Source organism: Tachypleus tridentatus, chromosome 9 (assembly GCF_004210375.1).
Source record: "Tachypleus tridentatus isolate NWPU-2018 chromosome 9, ASM421037v1, whole genome shotgun sequence".
NCBI lineage: Eukaryota > Metazoa > Arthropoda > Merostomata > Xiphosura > Limulidae > Tachypleus > Tachypleus tridentatus.
In genome coordinates this window covers 83,699,742-83,718,620 of record NC_134833.1, presented here as the reverse complement: position 1 = coordinate 83,718,620, position 18,879 = coordinate 83,699,742, and the positions used below count along the sequence as shown (strand labels likewise).

The 18,879-nt window shown below is 35.4% G+C and overlaps 1 protein-coding gene across 2 annotated transcripts in view; it reads right to left on the bottom strand.

Annotated features, from left to right (window-relative positions):
* The window catches only part of LOC143225643 (uncharacterized), a 129,092-nt gene that overhangs the window by 87,071 nt on the left and 23,142 nt on the right, over positions 1–18,879 (bottom strand). The window contains exon 1 of one of the 2 annotated variants that reach the window (XR_013013970.1): positions 918–1,584. The exons of the other annotated variant lie outside the window; for it this stretch is intronic. The gene's annotated coding sequence lies outside the window, so the exon portion shown is untranslated. Of the gene's footprint in view, positions 1–917; positions 1,585–18,879 lie in introns of those variants that run through there. 2 annotated transcript variants of the gene reach the window in all.

Below are 18,879 nucleotides of genomic sequence, written 5' to 3'. Positions count from 1 at the left end.
AACAAGTCATTATTTTATTATATAAAGTAATTATGGAGTGATGTTTAAATAAAAAGAGTCAATGCCTTATCATTTAAAGTAATTCTAAAAGGTGATTAAACAAAATTACGTGTAGTATTCTTTAATATAATTTTAAATTTACGGCTACAAATTGAACATATTTGTTAATCTATTATTTATTATAATTCTAGAATTATGACTACTAGTTAAACAGGTTCACAACACTGTCCTTTTTTCAAATTTCTTGAACGAAGACAACTTATTAAAGATGTTCACTATTTTATTCTTTAACATAATTACTGTTTAATTATTTTTATAATTATAGAATGAAGAATATTTGTTAGACAGATTTAGTGTGTTATTCTTTAACATTATTATTATTAATAACAAGCTAAGCATTATTAATAATAATAATGTTAAAGAACATTTGTGAGACAGATTTAGTGTTTTATTCTTTAACATTATTATTATTAATAACAAGCTAAACAACCCCATTCATTTACTAATGTTGTTTATATAATGATTACTGTGTGAAACAGATTTACTATTTTATTCCTTAAAATAATTTTGAATAACGACAATTTAAACAGACTTTTGTTTCACTATTTATCAGAATTCTAGAATTATGACTATTTAAACAGATTCACTTATTTATTATCTATCAAAAGGTTAGAATAACGACCACTTAAACGCATGATGTACTTTATTCTTTAGCATGCTAAGGGTCTAGTAGCTATAGAAGACGGTAGTTGTACAGATATATTTTGACATAACAATAGCCATATTTGTTCACTAGCCCTTCAGTTATATCATTCACACACAGGTTAGCCAGCACATGGCATTTCAGTTGCTAAGAGAAAGTAAAGTTAAACGTATGTGCTACTTCACCGTTTTTAAACCTGAGATGTTCTACTTACGTATTTCGTCAATCTGTGGAGTCAACGACATGGTGACGACAATAAGTACGACAGCGGTGAGAAAAATGACTCCACTGACCACTCCAACAACGATAGCTACAACTCTCGTTTCTGTTTCCTCTCTGTATACCGAGTGGTCATCTTCCAGTGAATTCTGATCATAGTCTACTTGAGACACAACTCGAGCCGATGCGATTTTTCCACCCGAGATTTCCTTAGTAATGCGCAACGTTTTTAGTCGTGTTTATTTTATTTTATACTTTAATTAAGAAGGTGGAAAATCTGAACAGACAGATTATTAATTAACTTCCAGAAACCACTTGTTATCTACTTATAACACAAAATGAGATTACAGCTAGAAGGTCATTGGACTATACTTGGGTATTTTTTTGCTTTCGCTGGAGTGTCACGTTTTGTTTTTTTTTCTGCCTTTATTTCCAAGATCCCCACGGTTGAACAATGCAATATTTTCCTACAGACTTAATAACCGGTGGCATCTCTCCTTCCTTTACATACTATTAAACTATGAAGAGTCACTAACCTTTGAGATTCTGAAACAGTATATGGTGTAACGGTAAGTTATAACATTCCACAGAAAGCTGCCAAATCATAAGCTTATCTGTGCCCATTTTGTTTTTGCAGGCACGAACATCACCCCCCACCTGAAGCTAACGCTCACCTGTTCTCGTGCATGATGTCTTCCAACGCGTGCCTCCAGAAAAGCGTGAGTGCAGAACATGCGCAGGAAATATCAAATAAAATCGATACCGTTCTTTACCGCGAGGATGCTAATTTAACTCGCAACTGATGCATGATCGCTGTAACAATCCAGAAATACAGTAACATGTTGTTACATCGACAGATTTGACGTAAGTAATGCTATATTTGTCCGCTAATCCAGCTTTACGTCTTTGAAAGATAAGCGACCCAAAAGAGAGAATTCTATAAACATAGTATTGGCACTATTTTGTAATAACACGATAGTTTTAGTTTGGTTAGTTGTATACATACTTGCAAGAGTATATTGATTGACACAGCTGTCTGTAGCCTAATTAATTATTAAGAAACATTTATCCAACCTAGAGAAATTTTAAAATCTAATTTGCTTCAAAGTGTAACGATAATTCTTTAAGACTAACAAAAAACAGTAGCTGTTGGTTGTACTTCAGCACAAAGCGACGCAATGGGCTATCTGTGCTGTGCTCACCACAGGTATCGAAACCCAGTTCATAGTATCAGAAGATTCCAGACTTATCCCTATGCCATTCAGGATGAGATAGGGGGATGCACTAATAGAAAACAGAGGTACTTTGTACTTCAGCACAAAGCGACGCAATGGGCTATCTGTGCTGTGCTCACCACAGGTATCGAAACCTAGTTCATAGTATCAGAAGATTCCAGACTTATCCCTATGCCATTCAGGATGAGATAGGGGGATGCACTAATAGAAAACAGAGGTTGCGTGAATATTTTTTTTAATCATAACGCTTCCTTTTGGTGTTAAATTAAACAGCAACAACATATAATTACGACCCAAGCTAGTCCAGCGGTAAGTCTACGGATTTACAACGCTAAGATCGGTGGTTCGATTACCCTCGGTGGGCTCAGCAGATTGCCCAATGTGGCTTTGTTATAAGAAAACATACACACACATGCACTTATAAATAATGTAAATAACTTTCTCACCTCATAGCTCCAACCAGTCGTTTTTTTTTACTCAGAGCTTAAATATAACTGTTAACCTGTTGCATTGCTTACTCAAAAAATGTCATATGCGTTTATTTATTAATGGATGACTACATAACGCATCAAATGTGATATATGTTGTGCACTAATTCTACCATTCTGTAATTTGCAAGATTTGTCTTAAGCCTTCTTACGTCAGGTGTCAACCATGGTTAATTTTCTCTACGTTTATCATGATATGCATGATGCGTAGAAGTATTAATATTATAAAATTGTCTCCTAACGAGTGCGTTCTTTCGTTCGTTTGTTTAAAACTCAGCACAATTTAGCAGTGTAAGACTAGAGGGAAAGCAGCTAGTGATCACCACCTACCGCCAACTCTTTAATTACTCTTTACCAACAAATAGTGGGATTGAACGTAACATTATACCGTTCTCAGGCTGAAAGGACGAGTGTGTTCGGTGACGGGATTTGATCCCACCCCCTCCTCACAGATTGTGAGTCGAATGCCTTAACCACCAAGCTATGTACAATTTTAGAGTTACATAAATGCAGCGGCGGTTCTCATATAACTCTAAGAATGCCCATAAACTAGTGTACTAACAACAATAAATCAATTAGTGAATCTTTTATTAAACGAAACTCATGTTCTCTAAGCCACAACGTCCTAAGTCTAAGAAAATGCGTCCAAGTCCTGTTGTGGATGCTATAGACGCCATAGTGTTATTTAATATAGAGCTTTGTTATTCATCGATACGATTCATAATACACATATATAAGCGTAAACTTGAGTATCACGTATTACTATAAATAGTACGTATTACTTTAAGAAACAGAAATAACACGTAGACAGTGTTCTTGATTGATAGGTGACGCTCTAATCGTGTGTTGGTTTTAGGATTTATAGATCAATCAAAAGACGCTATCCGATTATTGTGAAACTTTAATGGAAAAAATGATAAATTACTGAATAAGTAGTCACTTGCTCTAAAACCTAAGTACGTCTGTAATAACAGAATACGATTAGAGTGCCACCTTGTGAGTATCACACCAATTATTTTCTTTATAACGTTTTTTGTCTGTGCTTCGTAACGCTTATTCTCTTTCATTAATACGTGATTTGAGAATGATTACCCATTTTCTGGCTTTCAATGGAGAAAATGATATAGTTTTAGTACATAGGGTAAAATTTTAAGTAAATAGTTTCAAACAAGTAAACTTTTACAAAACACACGTATACACACATCGTGCTATACGATGACTGATCGTATGTGAGTACGTAACAGACAGTAAAATCGATTGACGCCAGCTTGCAATCTGTACACATATTGTTTCAATGCAAGTTACACACACACATATATATATATATACGTCAAGCATTTGATTCAGATCTGAGATCTATAAGGTATACAGTTAATGTTATTTATTTTTACACTAAATAGAATATCGTTGTGAGTCGCTATGGTAAATTTTGAGATATATACATGACAAAAGTGAGAATATATGACGCTTCTTTCACTTGCTTGGACGATTATCCTCGTCAAAAGTGGATATGGCAGATGTAGTTTAGTTGATCTATTATAACGTATTCTTCTACTTTGATTTCACTCATTCTTACAGTTACTAATCTGGTCTTGTCACGTTGAAACTGGGTTTCATGACCCAATCGCGGAACAAGAAAACTAGCTTACTGGTTCACCAGTTCTTATGAATGATAGTAAAGTTAAATCAGATAAAACAGTAATCATTATTAATATATATATATAGAAGCCAGATGACGGTTAGTCACGATCGATTTCTTCTAATTTTGTGAATTACGTGAATATAATTTCCTTTTTCTCCTATAATGTTTCATCTTTTGAATTTCCATTCCAATTTTAGTTGAATTTAATCGTTAACGTTGGCACGAATAGTTTCTTTTAAATTTCGGGACTTTATCTGCTGTATAGAAGCCAGCCAATAAGAAAGTTCGCAGGACCAGATCACGCATGGCGTTATGTGTGTGACTCCGCATCATCCACATCATTATGACTTCAAGTTAAGTAGGATACGAATATGAAAGTCGAGAAGACTCCCACGATCGAAACCATGAAAGTACATTTGCACCATATCAATGCCTGTAAAAAAAATAAGCGCAAATATACGCCTGTGAATTATTACGATAAATATTTTGTCAATAGAGACTAAAGATATCAATTATATGTAGGGATTGTTTTGTTTGTTTGTTTTGGAATTTCGCACAAAGCTACTCGAGGGCTATCTGTGCTAGCCGTCCCTAATTTAGCAGTGTAAGACTAGAGGGAAGGCAGCTAGTCATCACCACCCACCGCCAACTCTTGGGCTACTCTTTTACCAACGAATAGTGGGATTGACCGTCACATTATACACCCCCACGGCTGGGAGGGCGAGCATGTTTAGCGCGACTCGGGCGCGAACCCGCGACCCTCAGATTACGAGTGGCACGCCTTACGCGCTTGGCCATGCCAGGCCCTATATGTAGGGAAGAGGACAATGTTTTCTCAGAAGAAGAACAGGTGTGTATACAATAATCTGGTTATCATATCTTTTTATCCTTTATCTAAAGCCACCAGCATGCACCGTATTTGCTCAGCTACGTGTAGTAAATTCAGGAGCAACGCGTAACATGTTCCTGGGAAGGGAACGTTTACAGTTTTTTGTGTGTTGTCAGTTTTGTAAGAAACAGTTTTGGTTTTCAGTAGGTTTCCGTCATTTATGATGGGCTTTTACACTAATAATAGCTATATATTATGACAATAGAAATATAAAATAAACAATAAAGTGTTATTAATTCCTATTTAAAATCTGATATGTAAATGACTTGAATAAAATTTGATAAAAATTATAATTCATTTGCTTAATCTCTTCCACACTCTAACAGTTGTTATTTATATCACTGATGCCGTATATAGCGCCAAGAGCAATTACACGGTGTTATCTTTGCCGGTGTGACAAACGTGTAGAACGCTCGTTAGGTGTTGTCGAATCTTCCCAAATAACACAGAAATAACTTTCCGGCAACCACTATTCCTCAGTGTTTTTGTTCCTACTATGGGATTAAGCACATTCTGTAATAAATATTCTATTAACGCGGGACTAATTCGTTTAAGGGACTTCACTTACGAATTTGTCCCTTATAAACTGTTATCGATTTATGTCAGGATGTATCTGAAAGTGTGATACCTGTTCAAGTCAGACAGTATTACAAAACGTTATATGATGCTATTCCAGAAGATTGGAAAGACTTAGTTGAAAAGAGATTCCCCAGTTGATTCACATGGTGAAAATGTTATCCACTTAAATGTTCCTGTTAAAAAACTGATTAAGTTAATGTACCAGAACTCTATCCCCGCTACTGAAGAAATTACTGCATGGAAAGATATTTTAATAGATACTAACTGGAAAAAAATACATAAATATACTTATCACCCATTTAAAGGCTTTAAATGTTCCGATCTACTATCTAGCGAAACCACAGCCAAAGGAACGGGCTTTGAGAAATACCCGTTTCTCATTATTTTATAATCCACATCTTGGCTGATGTGGATTATTTATTTTATCACAATGCTTTAATGACAAACAATAAACTTGTTCATATGCAAAAACATGATACTGGTTTATGTACAATTTGTGGTAAAGACACTGAAAAAGTGAGATATTACTATTACCTGTGTCCAATGGTTCAACCTTTATGGACATTAGTTTTCGACACTATTTCCTTTATCTTACAAAAATCAGTACCAATGAATCAAAAACAGCGAATTCTTGTACAGGGCTTCCTAGAAGGATTAAGAAAAGATGACAGCCTACAGTGTATGTTTTTTATTACATTAGCTAAATATTGTATTATGACTGTTAGGAATATTTGTTTAGCCAAAAATATACAGTTAAATCTGTTGTCATTTTATAATGGTCAGTTAAGAAAGAAAATAGGTTTTGATTATTCCAGGTATGTTATTCGTAATGATGTCAATTCTTTCTTTCAATTTTATTGTAAACTTGTTCGTCCTTGTTCACAACGTTACATTATTGTGTGTCATATGAGCAATAACAGATAGTATTAGGTGTATTAAATTGTATGTAACTGTGTATTTGATTGTTGTTCTTGTTTTGTATGTAATATATGTGATTATGAGGCCTCTTTAAGAGGTTTGTAAATAAAAAAAAAAGTTGGTCTACAATAACAAACTCCATCGATAATAAATATTACACATGAAGTGTAGTTCATCCACTGTACTTTTCTTAAAATGATAGATAGCCAGTTAATAACGGAGATTTCCTCTCCTATAGTTGGCACAATATTAAGAGAGTGGAAATAAAATGTTTGTGTTTAGTTGCATGGACAGTTTATAATAGCTTTGAAGTGAATAGGAGTATTCTTTATCCTATATTTTTAACAGGGTATTAGAAAAGTGAAAAAAAATATAACGTTTCTGCCTACTTGCTTCAACGGTTGTAAAGCTGTCTTCTAAAAAAATAATTATATTTTGTAACTGGCAAACCAAAATGTATATAATTTTTTTCTGGGATAATGAAAGCTGTTAGCATAATTAATTTATCATTATAGCGTTAGCTAGCGCTAATGAGGCTAAGTTGGTAACACCAGCAAGTTCTAAGAAGTGGGGAATTTTTATTTGTGCAAAGGGAAATTCTTCATGTGATGTAAGTGTAGCTTTGAGTGTTAAACAAAAATAGATAATTTAAAACGCTAAGCAAGTATAATAAAAAACTAAAGTCCAGCAAAACATATGGCTAATTATCAGTGATGACGATGCATGGCTAATTATAATGTAGTGTAATTGACGTAATTTTATGTCTATTAAAAAAAACGTTATAATTATTTTTAATGATGTCATTACTTGGCAAATAAGCCTAGCATAAGTACTGACACAGCTTGTTCAGTACAGTTTTGTTGTACTGTGTAATGTGAGAACATAAAAATAAGTTAGCTCGTATGTCCGAAAACTTATCGCTGTCCTGATAGGGGGAGTTTTGATTTAGCATGTCTAATAATATAAAACATTGAATATAGAAATTCAAAAGACATTAGGTAAAATATGTCACAGAGTTTAATAAGCTATTTAATTTTAAACTAAAATGTTATATATTTTTGTGTCGTATGAATTATAAAAGTCACTTAAAAATGAGGATCTAGATTCCAAGAGTTAGGTTTGGAATTATCACTCACTTATCACTGTGGACATATAATTATCACACAGTTTTCAATGTGGGCATCTCAGTCACAAATGAATTTTTTAGATGTGTGTTTTCTGTGTGTAAATTTTCTAAACGAAAAATGTGAGCTTCGTCTTTGAATGATGGAAAAAAACTATTCTCCCCCGGGGTAGAAGAGAAGAAGAAGAGATTTATTAAGGTTAATGACTATAGTTAGGATGGCGTGCATAAAGTATCTTATCAACTAAGTACGCCATTACAGTTACTGTGATCAATCATAATTGTCAGCAAGAACAGGAAATCAAGTGAAATATCTGAGTTTTGCTAAACGGATCGTCGATGTCATTATTTGGAAAAACCTAGTTCCACTTACACCACAAACTATCCTTGATCAGGCTTGGCAGAAAAAACTAGTTACACTTACATCACAAACTATCCTTGATCAGGCTTGGCAGAAAAACCTAGTTCCACTTACATCACAAACTATCCTTGATCAGGCTTGGCAGAAAAAAACTAGTTACACTTACATCACAAACTATCCTTGATCAGGCTTGGCAGAAAAAAACTAGTTACACTTACATCACAAACTGTCCTTGATCAGGCTTGGCAGAAAAAAACTAGTTACACTTACATCACAAACTATCCTTGATCAGGCTTGGCAGAAAAAACTAGTTACACTTACATCACAAACTATCCTTGATCAGGCTTGGCAGAAAAAACCTAGTTCCACTTACATCACAAACTGTCCTTCATCAGGCTTGGCAAAAAAACCTAGTTCCACTTACACCACAAACTGTCCTTGATCAAGCTTGGCATAAAAAACCTAGTTCCACTTACAACCCAAAATGTCCTTGATTAGGATTGACAGTAAAAACTAGTTCCACTTACACCACAAAATGTCCTTGATCAGGATTGGCAGAAAACCTAGTTACAATTACACCACAAACTGTCCTTCATCAGGCTTGGCAGAAAAACTAGTTCCCTTTAGACCACAAACTGTCCTTGATTAGGCTTGGCAGAACAACGTAAAGAAGAAGAATTGGAGTAATTTTTGCTGTAATTTGCAAAAAAAAAAGTTAACACGTAAATCATTGATAAGTCTTCATAAAAAATGACTATCTAGTTCTTTGCACGTGCTTCTGATGGGGTTTAGTACCAAACACAAATGCAAGGGTTTTGTCTGTATAAAACAGAGTTCCTAAAACCTACACGCTTTGTTTTGATCTATACGCTATTCGAAGCTCACGGAGTATCCAAATAACAAATTATAATAGACAAATAACCATCAGTGAAAAGATTCAGTCGTTGCTTAATACAGATCCTGATCCGTACAATTTCATTCGCATGAGAAACAACATGATGGAACATTAAAACGTGAGACACGAGATCGCTGACGTTGGTGCCAAGTTACGTGTTGTAATAGTTAGACGAACGCCTTTTCCTTTAAATTTCCTTACTATTATTTATTCTCTTTCTATAACATTTAAAAAATATTACACAGAAACTAACGTATGTCTGTGAAGCTCATTACACAAAAATAGGTATTCATACTCTGCACTATTAATTTGTTTGGAATTCTATTATCATTATACATTATTCTAATTCTTGAAAAACCCTAAGGGACTAGATTGAAAATGAAGTGTTTAAAAATGTATTAGACCTAATTCTAAGGTCTTATGACAAATGTGGGCCCCCCGCTATTACAGTCTTACAGTGCGTCTACGGATTTACAACGCTAAAATCAATGGTTCGATTACCCTCGGTGGGCTCAGCAGATAGCCCGATGTGGCTTTGCTATAAGAAAAACACACACAAGACAAATGTAACAGTAATCTTTCTTCATCGAATTGTAGAAGGCTTACACACCATAAAAATTGTTACTGTATCAAATAGCTTATATAGGTAGTGTTCCAGTCTCTGCTGTGTTTGTTATATCCCAGCTGGCTTAGACTGAGCGAAATGTGTCGTCGACAAATATAAGGTAGTTGAAACACTATTGTTGTATAATATCTTTATTTATGAAAATCCCTAAGGTACTAGATTAAAAATGCAGTGTTTAAAAATATATTAGGCCTAATTGTAACGTCTTATGACAAATGTAAATGTGACCAAACGAATATCTTATATAGTAGGATATTTCCAAACAGGTATTTAGAATTATTAAAAAAGACAAAACTTAATATTGAGTACGTTTTTACTCCGGAAGAAAAGAACCTTGAATGAATGTTGTAGCGCTGTTAACGGGACTCAGTCTCTACCGTAAACAAAGTGCACATAGATCATTTTGCAGATTTTCGCTTAAACACAAAACAAGCAAACTGTTATTGGGATTTCTGATATGTTATTTCACATTCTCTTCCGATTAGTATACAGGTGAAACTATTTCTGTTACAATTAGATCTAAATTATGTCCCATTGTGCCTGATATCTATAAGATTAGAGATTAAGTCTTAAAGATTGTGCTGACAATCCACACTTCAACAAAAGACTGATAAAAATCCGATTACATTTCAATAAATTTATTACTTACCTTCTACAGAAAACTTTAAGAAGTTTATTTATTAATTTTTCACAAGTAAAAGTCCCGAAAATAATTATATCAAAGAAACTTCAGTTATTTTCAGAAGTATTTTTGTCACAGTAACATGTTTGTTTTTTTAAATTTCGCGCAAAGCTAAATGAGGGCTATCTGTGCTTGCCGTTCCTAATTTAGTAATATAAGAATAGAGGGAAGGCAGCTAGTCATCACCATCCACCGCCAACTCTTGGGCTACTCTTGGGCGAGCATGTTTGATGTGATGAGGATTCGAACCCGCGACCCTCAGATTAGGAATCAAGTGCGTTAATCACCAGGCCATGCCGGGTCTATCCAAGGGAAGAAATCAAGTCTCTCCCTTAATTGAAATATACAATGCCTGAAGCACATGGTGTATTAATTTACCACTAAAAAGCTCGTATCAAAACAAAAATTATGCCTCCTGTTACAGTTTAGTCTACAGTGAAACTATAATTAACTGGAGTTCGCTAGGTCGATAATTTGCTGCAGTAACATGAAACCTATTCTCAATCCCATTTGAAGAGGTGTTTAATGTGATCAAAAGGATCATAAAGCAGATACAAGAGTGAGGCGGAGATTAGGATTAGAAAGTTTTGGTTTTTGATCAAACTGCATTGTTCAGGAATACAAATGAGAAATCATTTAAGACCGTTTGGTTCAAGAAAGAAAAATAATTTCTGGAAACTTCCCTATACCTTTAAAAATTATTTACTCTTGCTAAAGTACCAGAAAGTTAATTTTGAGCTTACTATCAGGAAATACGTATCTTGTTCTTACACACTTTCTGCTCCAAAACTAAATCGGTTGATTAATATTTCTCTAGTTACTAACAGTATTACGTGTCCTGGAATGAAAACGTTCATTATTATAGTGAAATGGAAGACTCATACTATCGGTTAAATTTCCGGTTTCAAAGCAACAACAGGAATGTTTTAGAGATATTAATAGGTAATTACTAACTCTGGAATTAAGAATGTTCAGACTAAACGGTAGTTTGCATGCACGTTAGCTAAATGTCTATACCTTCAAGGTTCAGAGATATGTATGTGTGTGTGTTGTCTCTAATTTTGAACTAACCAGAGGAAATGCAACCAATCACTAGCACCTGTTGTTGTAAGTTCTTCACATTTCTTATGATGCGGCCGCAGTAAAAGTGTGAAGTGTGTTTAATAATATCACGTTTTAAACCTTGCACCTTTCTAAGGTCATGCATGGCGTATTATCTTTCAAAAAATTGCACTTGTAAGTAAAAAACACACTTAGACTTCGAACTTTATTGCTATATGACATACGTTAACTCAAATACCATCACACCTTAAGATTTTTGTGAAAATGTATTTGTGTTTTATATTTATGGTAAGTCTGCTAATACTATCCACCGCCGTTTCTTACTTTGAATTACTAACCAGATGGAAGGCAACCAGTGGGTAACACCCCATCATCCATGTTAAAGGATAGGTTGTTATTCTTATAACGCCCCCACAGCTTAAAGTGTGAGGAATAGTGTGTGATAGCACCAAAGCTTGCCAATCCTGAAGTTTAGAGTGCTACCAAAAACCAATCATAGCCCCACGTGAAAAAGTAAATTTCACTCAAATGATAGGAGAGCGTGTGTGTGTGTTTTCTTATGGCAAAGCCACATCAGGCTCTCTGTTGAGCCCAGTGAGGGGAATCGAACCCCTGATTTTAGCGTTGTAAATCCTTAAACTTACCCCTGTACTAGCGGGGGGAGTGAAAAGAGAGCATTGAAATTCAAAATTATTTTGTGATACTGATCTTCGGTGATCCAGCTGTAGGCTTGAAGCCTTATAAAGCTGAAGTTCGGGTTCGATCCCTACAGTAGTCACAGCTCATATAAACCATCAATACAGTCTTTCGCCTAAAATCAAACAAATCGTTTGAATAAATCGATAGATATCGTGACTTATTGAACTCTCAGTTTCGATGCATGTGGTGGCACAGCACAGATAGCCTATTGTGTAGCCTTGCGCGTAACTATGAATTCGCTGTCTTCCATAAACACAGCTGTATTCTAGTAAATACTTGTGTGTTACTAGAAATTACAGAACATCAAACACAACTCAAAGTAATCTACATGTCGCTAAAAATCAGGGAATTAACATCTGTTTTCCTCTCAGTTCTAAACAGCTTACATCGAAATGAAAGGATCTGGTACTATGAATACACATATAGCGGATTAATTATTGATTAACGACAAAGTCATAGGATCAAGTATAACCGTCCCTAATTTAGAACTACTTACCACCAGAGCAAAATAAACCAGTCAGCAGTACCCATATAATATCTTACACTGAATCAAATAGCTAAATTCCCAGTTACCATGAAAACTTACTCGCAGCCAAAGGTTCTAAGGGTATTCAGAAATGTACAACGGGCTCAAACTCTGGACCTTTTTCAAGTGTTTTAAATATATTCGAGTGGTTCAATGGGTAACGTCTTTGAGACGTTGAGTGATACAAAAATAATAAGTCAATAGGCACCAAATATAATTTTATGAAATGAAATTGTAACATGAACAGAAATATATAAAGGGGGTGAGCGTTATTTTTGGAGACAAAGGAAAGTGACTGGTGAAGGTATATTAGGAGCACGGGAAGTATGTTTGTAATTTTCACTAAAAACGGAACCTTTTAATGATACTTAAGGATGCTTTAAATACTTTTATAAATATATATGGATGTAATGTAGAGGCGCAATGATATCTAGGGAAGCACTTTTGTAATTTTTACTAATATCCAATCTTCTGATGATATATAAGAATGATGTAATTTAGGGGGCGCGATCGTATCTACCGCTCCCCTCTCCCCTACAATTTATAAAACGGTTTAAACATTTTAGCTCAGAACGACTGATATGGGTGTTAACACTTTTACTATCCCGGTCGCACCAAACATGCTCGCCCTTTAAACCGTGGGGCATTATAATGTGATGGTCAATCCCACTATTCGTCGGTAAAAGAGTAGCCCAAGAGTTGGCGGTGGGTGGTGATGACTAGCTGCCTTCCCTCTAGTCTTACACTGCTAAATTAGGGATAGCTAGCACAGATAGTCCTCGAGTAGCTTTGCGCGAAATTAAAAACAAACAAAGAAACACTTTTACTAATAAAGCATTTAAACGTTTGTTACAACAACACTTAACGACTCTAGCTATTCTGAACTAGGAACTGTCTTTCGTCTTCAATGTCACAGATAGTGGTTAAAACTTGTTAACGTTTCTCTTGTGTTACTAGACGGATAATAGGAAACTGCAGTTTTTCCTGCTGTTCTAAGATTTCAGAACAAAAGTTAATGCTGCGGTTTTTATATTGTAAACTTCACCGTTCTTGTTACTAGTTTCATAACTAACGTTCTAAGTATTAAAATGATAGAGCATCTGGTGCATTAGGCCTCGCGTATAATTCATCGTGCTAAGCTGGTCGTTACGTTCCTTGAATATATTGGCCTAACGTCGTAGCCTGTTGGTCTTCAATCGCGTGAAACATACAAGAGATTATTTTATGAGATCCATCGCATTATGTCAAGCGACACCAGATATTTAGAAATGTCCTGGAAATAATTATATCAGAGAAGTGGTCAAAAATACTTCATTCTCAGTGGTTAGAGTCAAAGTGGAGCCATCTACGAAAATCATTAAAGAAAGACCCCCACCTCACTATATGAAAAGTAACCAAGGAGGAAAACTAAAACAATCTTGTATGAGGAACTACAAAAAGAATGGTATTGATCAGGTAAGACTGAAATTATGGTAAACCGTTAAGAGTTAGATGGATCTGGGAGTAATAGGTGTAGCTAACTTTCTGACTTGTCACGCAAGGTTGTCCAAGTATGTACAACCCTCGTTATCATAAAAACTGTTAATGAAATTTTCTTCTCTAAAATGAAATACATATTTAATAAAGTGTTGTATTGGGCATTTCATTTTTTTCTATTTCCCAAGAGAGATGGCCAAGTGAATTCGGTAATAGGATTGCCCATTATCTGGTTTCTACTTTAACTAACGGCTTTACAGGATCTCTTCAACACTCTAAGTTTGAACATTCAACATCGATACCAAAATGTCCTTGATGTTCCTAGTTGCCCTACTCTATAATGATATGGAGCGTCATGATTTGCGAAGATGTAAAGATCCCTTTTCCAAATGCTCACTCACGAACATTGGTTAGACGAACGATCATTTCATATGAAGGATCATCGAGCACCTGATTTACAAGAAAACAATTAAGTTCTAATCAATCCCTTGATGTGTAATTATGATACCTTACAAGAGTTGTAGTCAATCCTTTAGTGTATAATTATGGTATTTTACAAGAGAGTTGTAGTCAACCCTTTAGTGTATAATTATGGTACCTTACAAGAGAGTTGTAGTTAACCCTTTAGTGTATAATTATGGTACCTTACAAGAGAGTTGTAGTCAACCCTTTAGTGTATAATTATGGTACCTTACAAAAGTTGTAATCAATCCCTTAATGAGAATGATCGGTAGCATAAAGCTGCTGACTATTTAGTTTTCCTTAGTACAGTCAGTTGTTTTAAGAACTGAGGCTTGGGAAGATACTATTTGATTTCATTATAATGTTTTCGGTTCAGAACGTGAAATCAGGCGAGTTTAAGAAACAGACCGTACCCTGGTCATGAACGAATTAAGGTCTGAAAATGTTCTAAGTCATCTAAGTGATTGGAATGAGCGAGTATAACGGCGGTCTTTCTAAGTTCTGTTTTTTTTAGAGCTAAATGACATCCAACGATTATGAAACGTAAGAACAACAGGCCAGAGATACAGGTTAAGTTCCTAGTCGTGAAAACGAGAACAAGATGAAATGTCCTAAACAAAGGGTTTGGTTTATTTTGAATTTTGCGCAAAGGGAGTAGTCCAGCATGTGTTTCAAAATAAGAGATATAACATAGTTGTTCAACGGAGGAGAGAAAAATCGTGTTTCTACTTTGCATGTTGTTCGTAGGAGTCTCATTTTCATTCGTCAGTCCAGTTACGTCATGAATCTCGATCAGTCGTTGCCAAAACCATTAATACCATCCTTTCTTTTCCATCCTACCAGCGCGAGCCACCCGCGAACCACTAACTCACCAAATACTCTACTGACCGACACTTCTGCCGAATATTCTCCAAACAAACTGACAAGTCGCACCCCCAGTTTTCATTTCTAGTGACCAAGACCTACCCCTAGAGCTTAGATGGTTCATTCCCAAAACTCTTTTGTCAGAACAATCCGCAACAAATTGAATTTTCTAACACATTGATATACATGCCACATACTAGTTTGCTATAACAACCTTTACATTTAATAGAGCACTGGTTAGGCGGACTGTTGAAACTGAGTTTTCTCGGAATACTTCTGTTCCTCCATTCCCTATACATAACTCTTTAGACATTGGATTAACAAACCCCTGCCGCGCAGAACTATAAGTATGAAACAGGCAGTTTATTACAACAGAAAATTATCTAAAACAAAATGATGTGAAGCCCTAAATATCAAATACTTAAGATATTGTCTCTACCACAATCTCCAGAGAGGCAAAAGGGAAGAGTAGTTTACGAACATCTTCGGTTGTTTTCCGAGATTTTCTCGGAAGACTTTGTATCGAAATTTCTGCCAGTCGTTCTTTTGGAGAGAAAAGAAAGATCAGGTTAGACATGAGAGCCAAAACTATGACCCAGAGAGGTAGAGGAAGAAAGTGATATACTGTAAAAAATTAAAATTTATCTCGTAATCTATGTGTTATTGATTGCCAATATTAAACAACAATAATTTATAATGTTTACATTAACGTGAGTCGTGTCATGATAGAAATATAGATACAGTAAATACAGTTGATGTGTATAATAAGATAAAGTGATGTGAGAATTTCGTAATAAAGTGGTGTCATAAGTTTTGTTTGTCACTTCCTTAGGTATAAAAACCCAATAACAAAAAATGAGTTTGAAGATGGAACCACATCTACAAAAGCTAAAGGGGAAGATAAACTGGAAGAAATATTGGAGTAAAGAAGGAAAATAGGTGTAAATTCCAAAATTTAACGATACTTTTTGGTATTGGAACTACCGTCACATCGCAGTTGGTTCAATATAAATCTCGAACAATTTGCTAACTTTGTTCATATATCCAAAATGGGCGTCAAGCAAAAGAAAAAACGTTTTCAGAAGAACTGGAATTTGAAAGATAAGTCCAATGAAACAAAATAGCTGTAAAATTATAAACTTTAAAAGAGAAAAATAATTATATTATTTGGCGACTTTTCCAGTAACTGCTCTTCGTCAGGCATGATTTCGTTATCATGAACGAAAAATGGAAATCGCTGAAAACAGTTAGTTAGTAAATAAATGAAGATAATATGACACGTAGCAGCGACCGAAAATAATAAGATAGAAGTTTAAACCAAAGCAGAAGTCACAACAAATGAATCTTCTGTCACTGGCCTGAGTTAGTAATGATATAGGAACTGCGAATTGTGTTAACACAGGTCGTCAGGGTAACAGTTTAAAACTTTCTAAGATACAGTTATAAATATATCGTTTGGAAATATAAACTAGCGAAAGAACGTTTAGGCTAGAGTTACAAGATAAATAGAGAGAATTTGTGTTGCTCTGACAAGTGAAAGACAGGATCATTTTTTTCGTGAAAGTTTGATTGCGTGAAGGAAGCACCTAGTTGAAGTTATTTAATCTCGCAAAAGCGATGAAGTTTCATGCTGCTAAGAGAAATATGGAATCCTAAATAACCGTGGTGTGGTTTGGTTTGAATTTCGCACAAAGCTACTCGAGAACTATCTGCGCTAGCCATCCCTAATTTAGCAGTGTAAGACCAGGGGAAGGCAACTAGTCATCACCACCCACCCGCCAACTCTTGGACTTCTCTTTTACTAACGAATAGTGGGATTGACCGTCACATTATAACGCCAACACGGCTGAAAGGGCGAGCATGTTTGGTGCGAACGGGATTCGAACCCGTGATCCTCAGGTTACGAGTCTCACACCTTAACCCACCTGGCCATGTCGTGCCTTGAAGGAAGTAACTGTACCGAAGACAATGACAAGAAATAACTGGACGGACCAGGCTTTGATGTCGTCAATTTTCTGAGGCACATTTCTCTGAATACGTATCTCACACGAACATATAGTAATTTTTCAATAATAGAAGACGTAAAGAGTTTTCCAAACATATATAATATGTTGATTTTGTGTTACGTTTTTTCAGCAAACCAAGGACATAAACAATAATGGGGCGTTAAAATTAGCGTGTCGCCAGCAGAAAAAAATAATTTCAAAGCAATAACACAAACACAAAAATTGTAAGTGTGACTCTAGCCGTTATTTCGATTTATTAATAAGTATTTATGTTTCAAAAACTTATTTGCTAAGAATCTCATTACTTGTTTACTTATAAAAATATCATGAATAACATGTAACCGTAATCACGTGTTTTTCTTTACAGATGTTTATTTTCAAGACAGTAATTACAAATCGTTGTGAGCCCAGCATGGCCAAGCGTGTTAAGGCGTTGGACTAGTAATCCGAGGGTGGCGGGTTTGAATCCCGGTTGCATCAATCATGCTCGCCCTTTCAGCCATGGGAACGTTGTAATGTGACGATCAATCCCACTATTCGTTGGTAAAAGAGTAGCCCAAGAGTTGGCGGTGGATGGTGATGACTAGCTGCCTTTCCTCTAGTCTTACACTGCTAAATTAGGGACGGCTAGCGCAGATAGCTCAAGAGTTGGCGGTGGGTGGTGATGACTAGCTGCCTTTCCTCTAGTCTTATACTGCTAAATTAGGGACGGTTAGCGCAGATAGCCTTCCAGTAGCTTTGCGCAAAATTCAAACCAAACTGTTGAGTATATAAAAAAAACACTGGAGTCTAAAATCAATTCGGGAAATATATAACTTACTTTGATTATATCCATGAGATATTTTTGGGTATGCCTATTTGGAGTTTGTAATAAAATCAGTTTTTAAGCACGAGATCTCTTTTTCGCATATGTATTTATCGTGTATATTCTCAAATTATGACATTTGTTATATCGTTATACACAATAGCCAAAATATTTATTGTTATCAATAACTCCAAGGTTAAAAGTAAATTACATTCTGCAATAAAAATCAATGAACATGAATTTGCGTAAACTTTTTCACATCAGTTTTGCTTCAGAGGGGAATATATAGAATATATAACGCTTTTCCATACATATTTAGTTTCCCGTGTGTGTGTGTGTGTTTTTTTTCTTATAGCAAAGCCACAAAGGGCTATCTGCTCAGCCCACCGAGGGTAATCGAACCGCTGATATTAGCGTTGTAAATCCGGAGACATACCGCTGTACTAGCGGGTGCCTTTAGTTCTCGTATGAGCAGATGATTATGGTAAGGTGGATTTGAAATGTATTAGTCACAAATCAACTTATTTTCTGAAGAAAAATCCTTGAAAGTGGGATTGCATAAGAGGTGTGTGTGACTGTATGACTAACATTCAAATGGTGTGAGTGGTGACAGTTTTAGG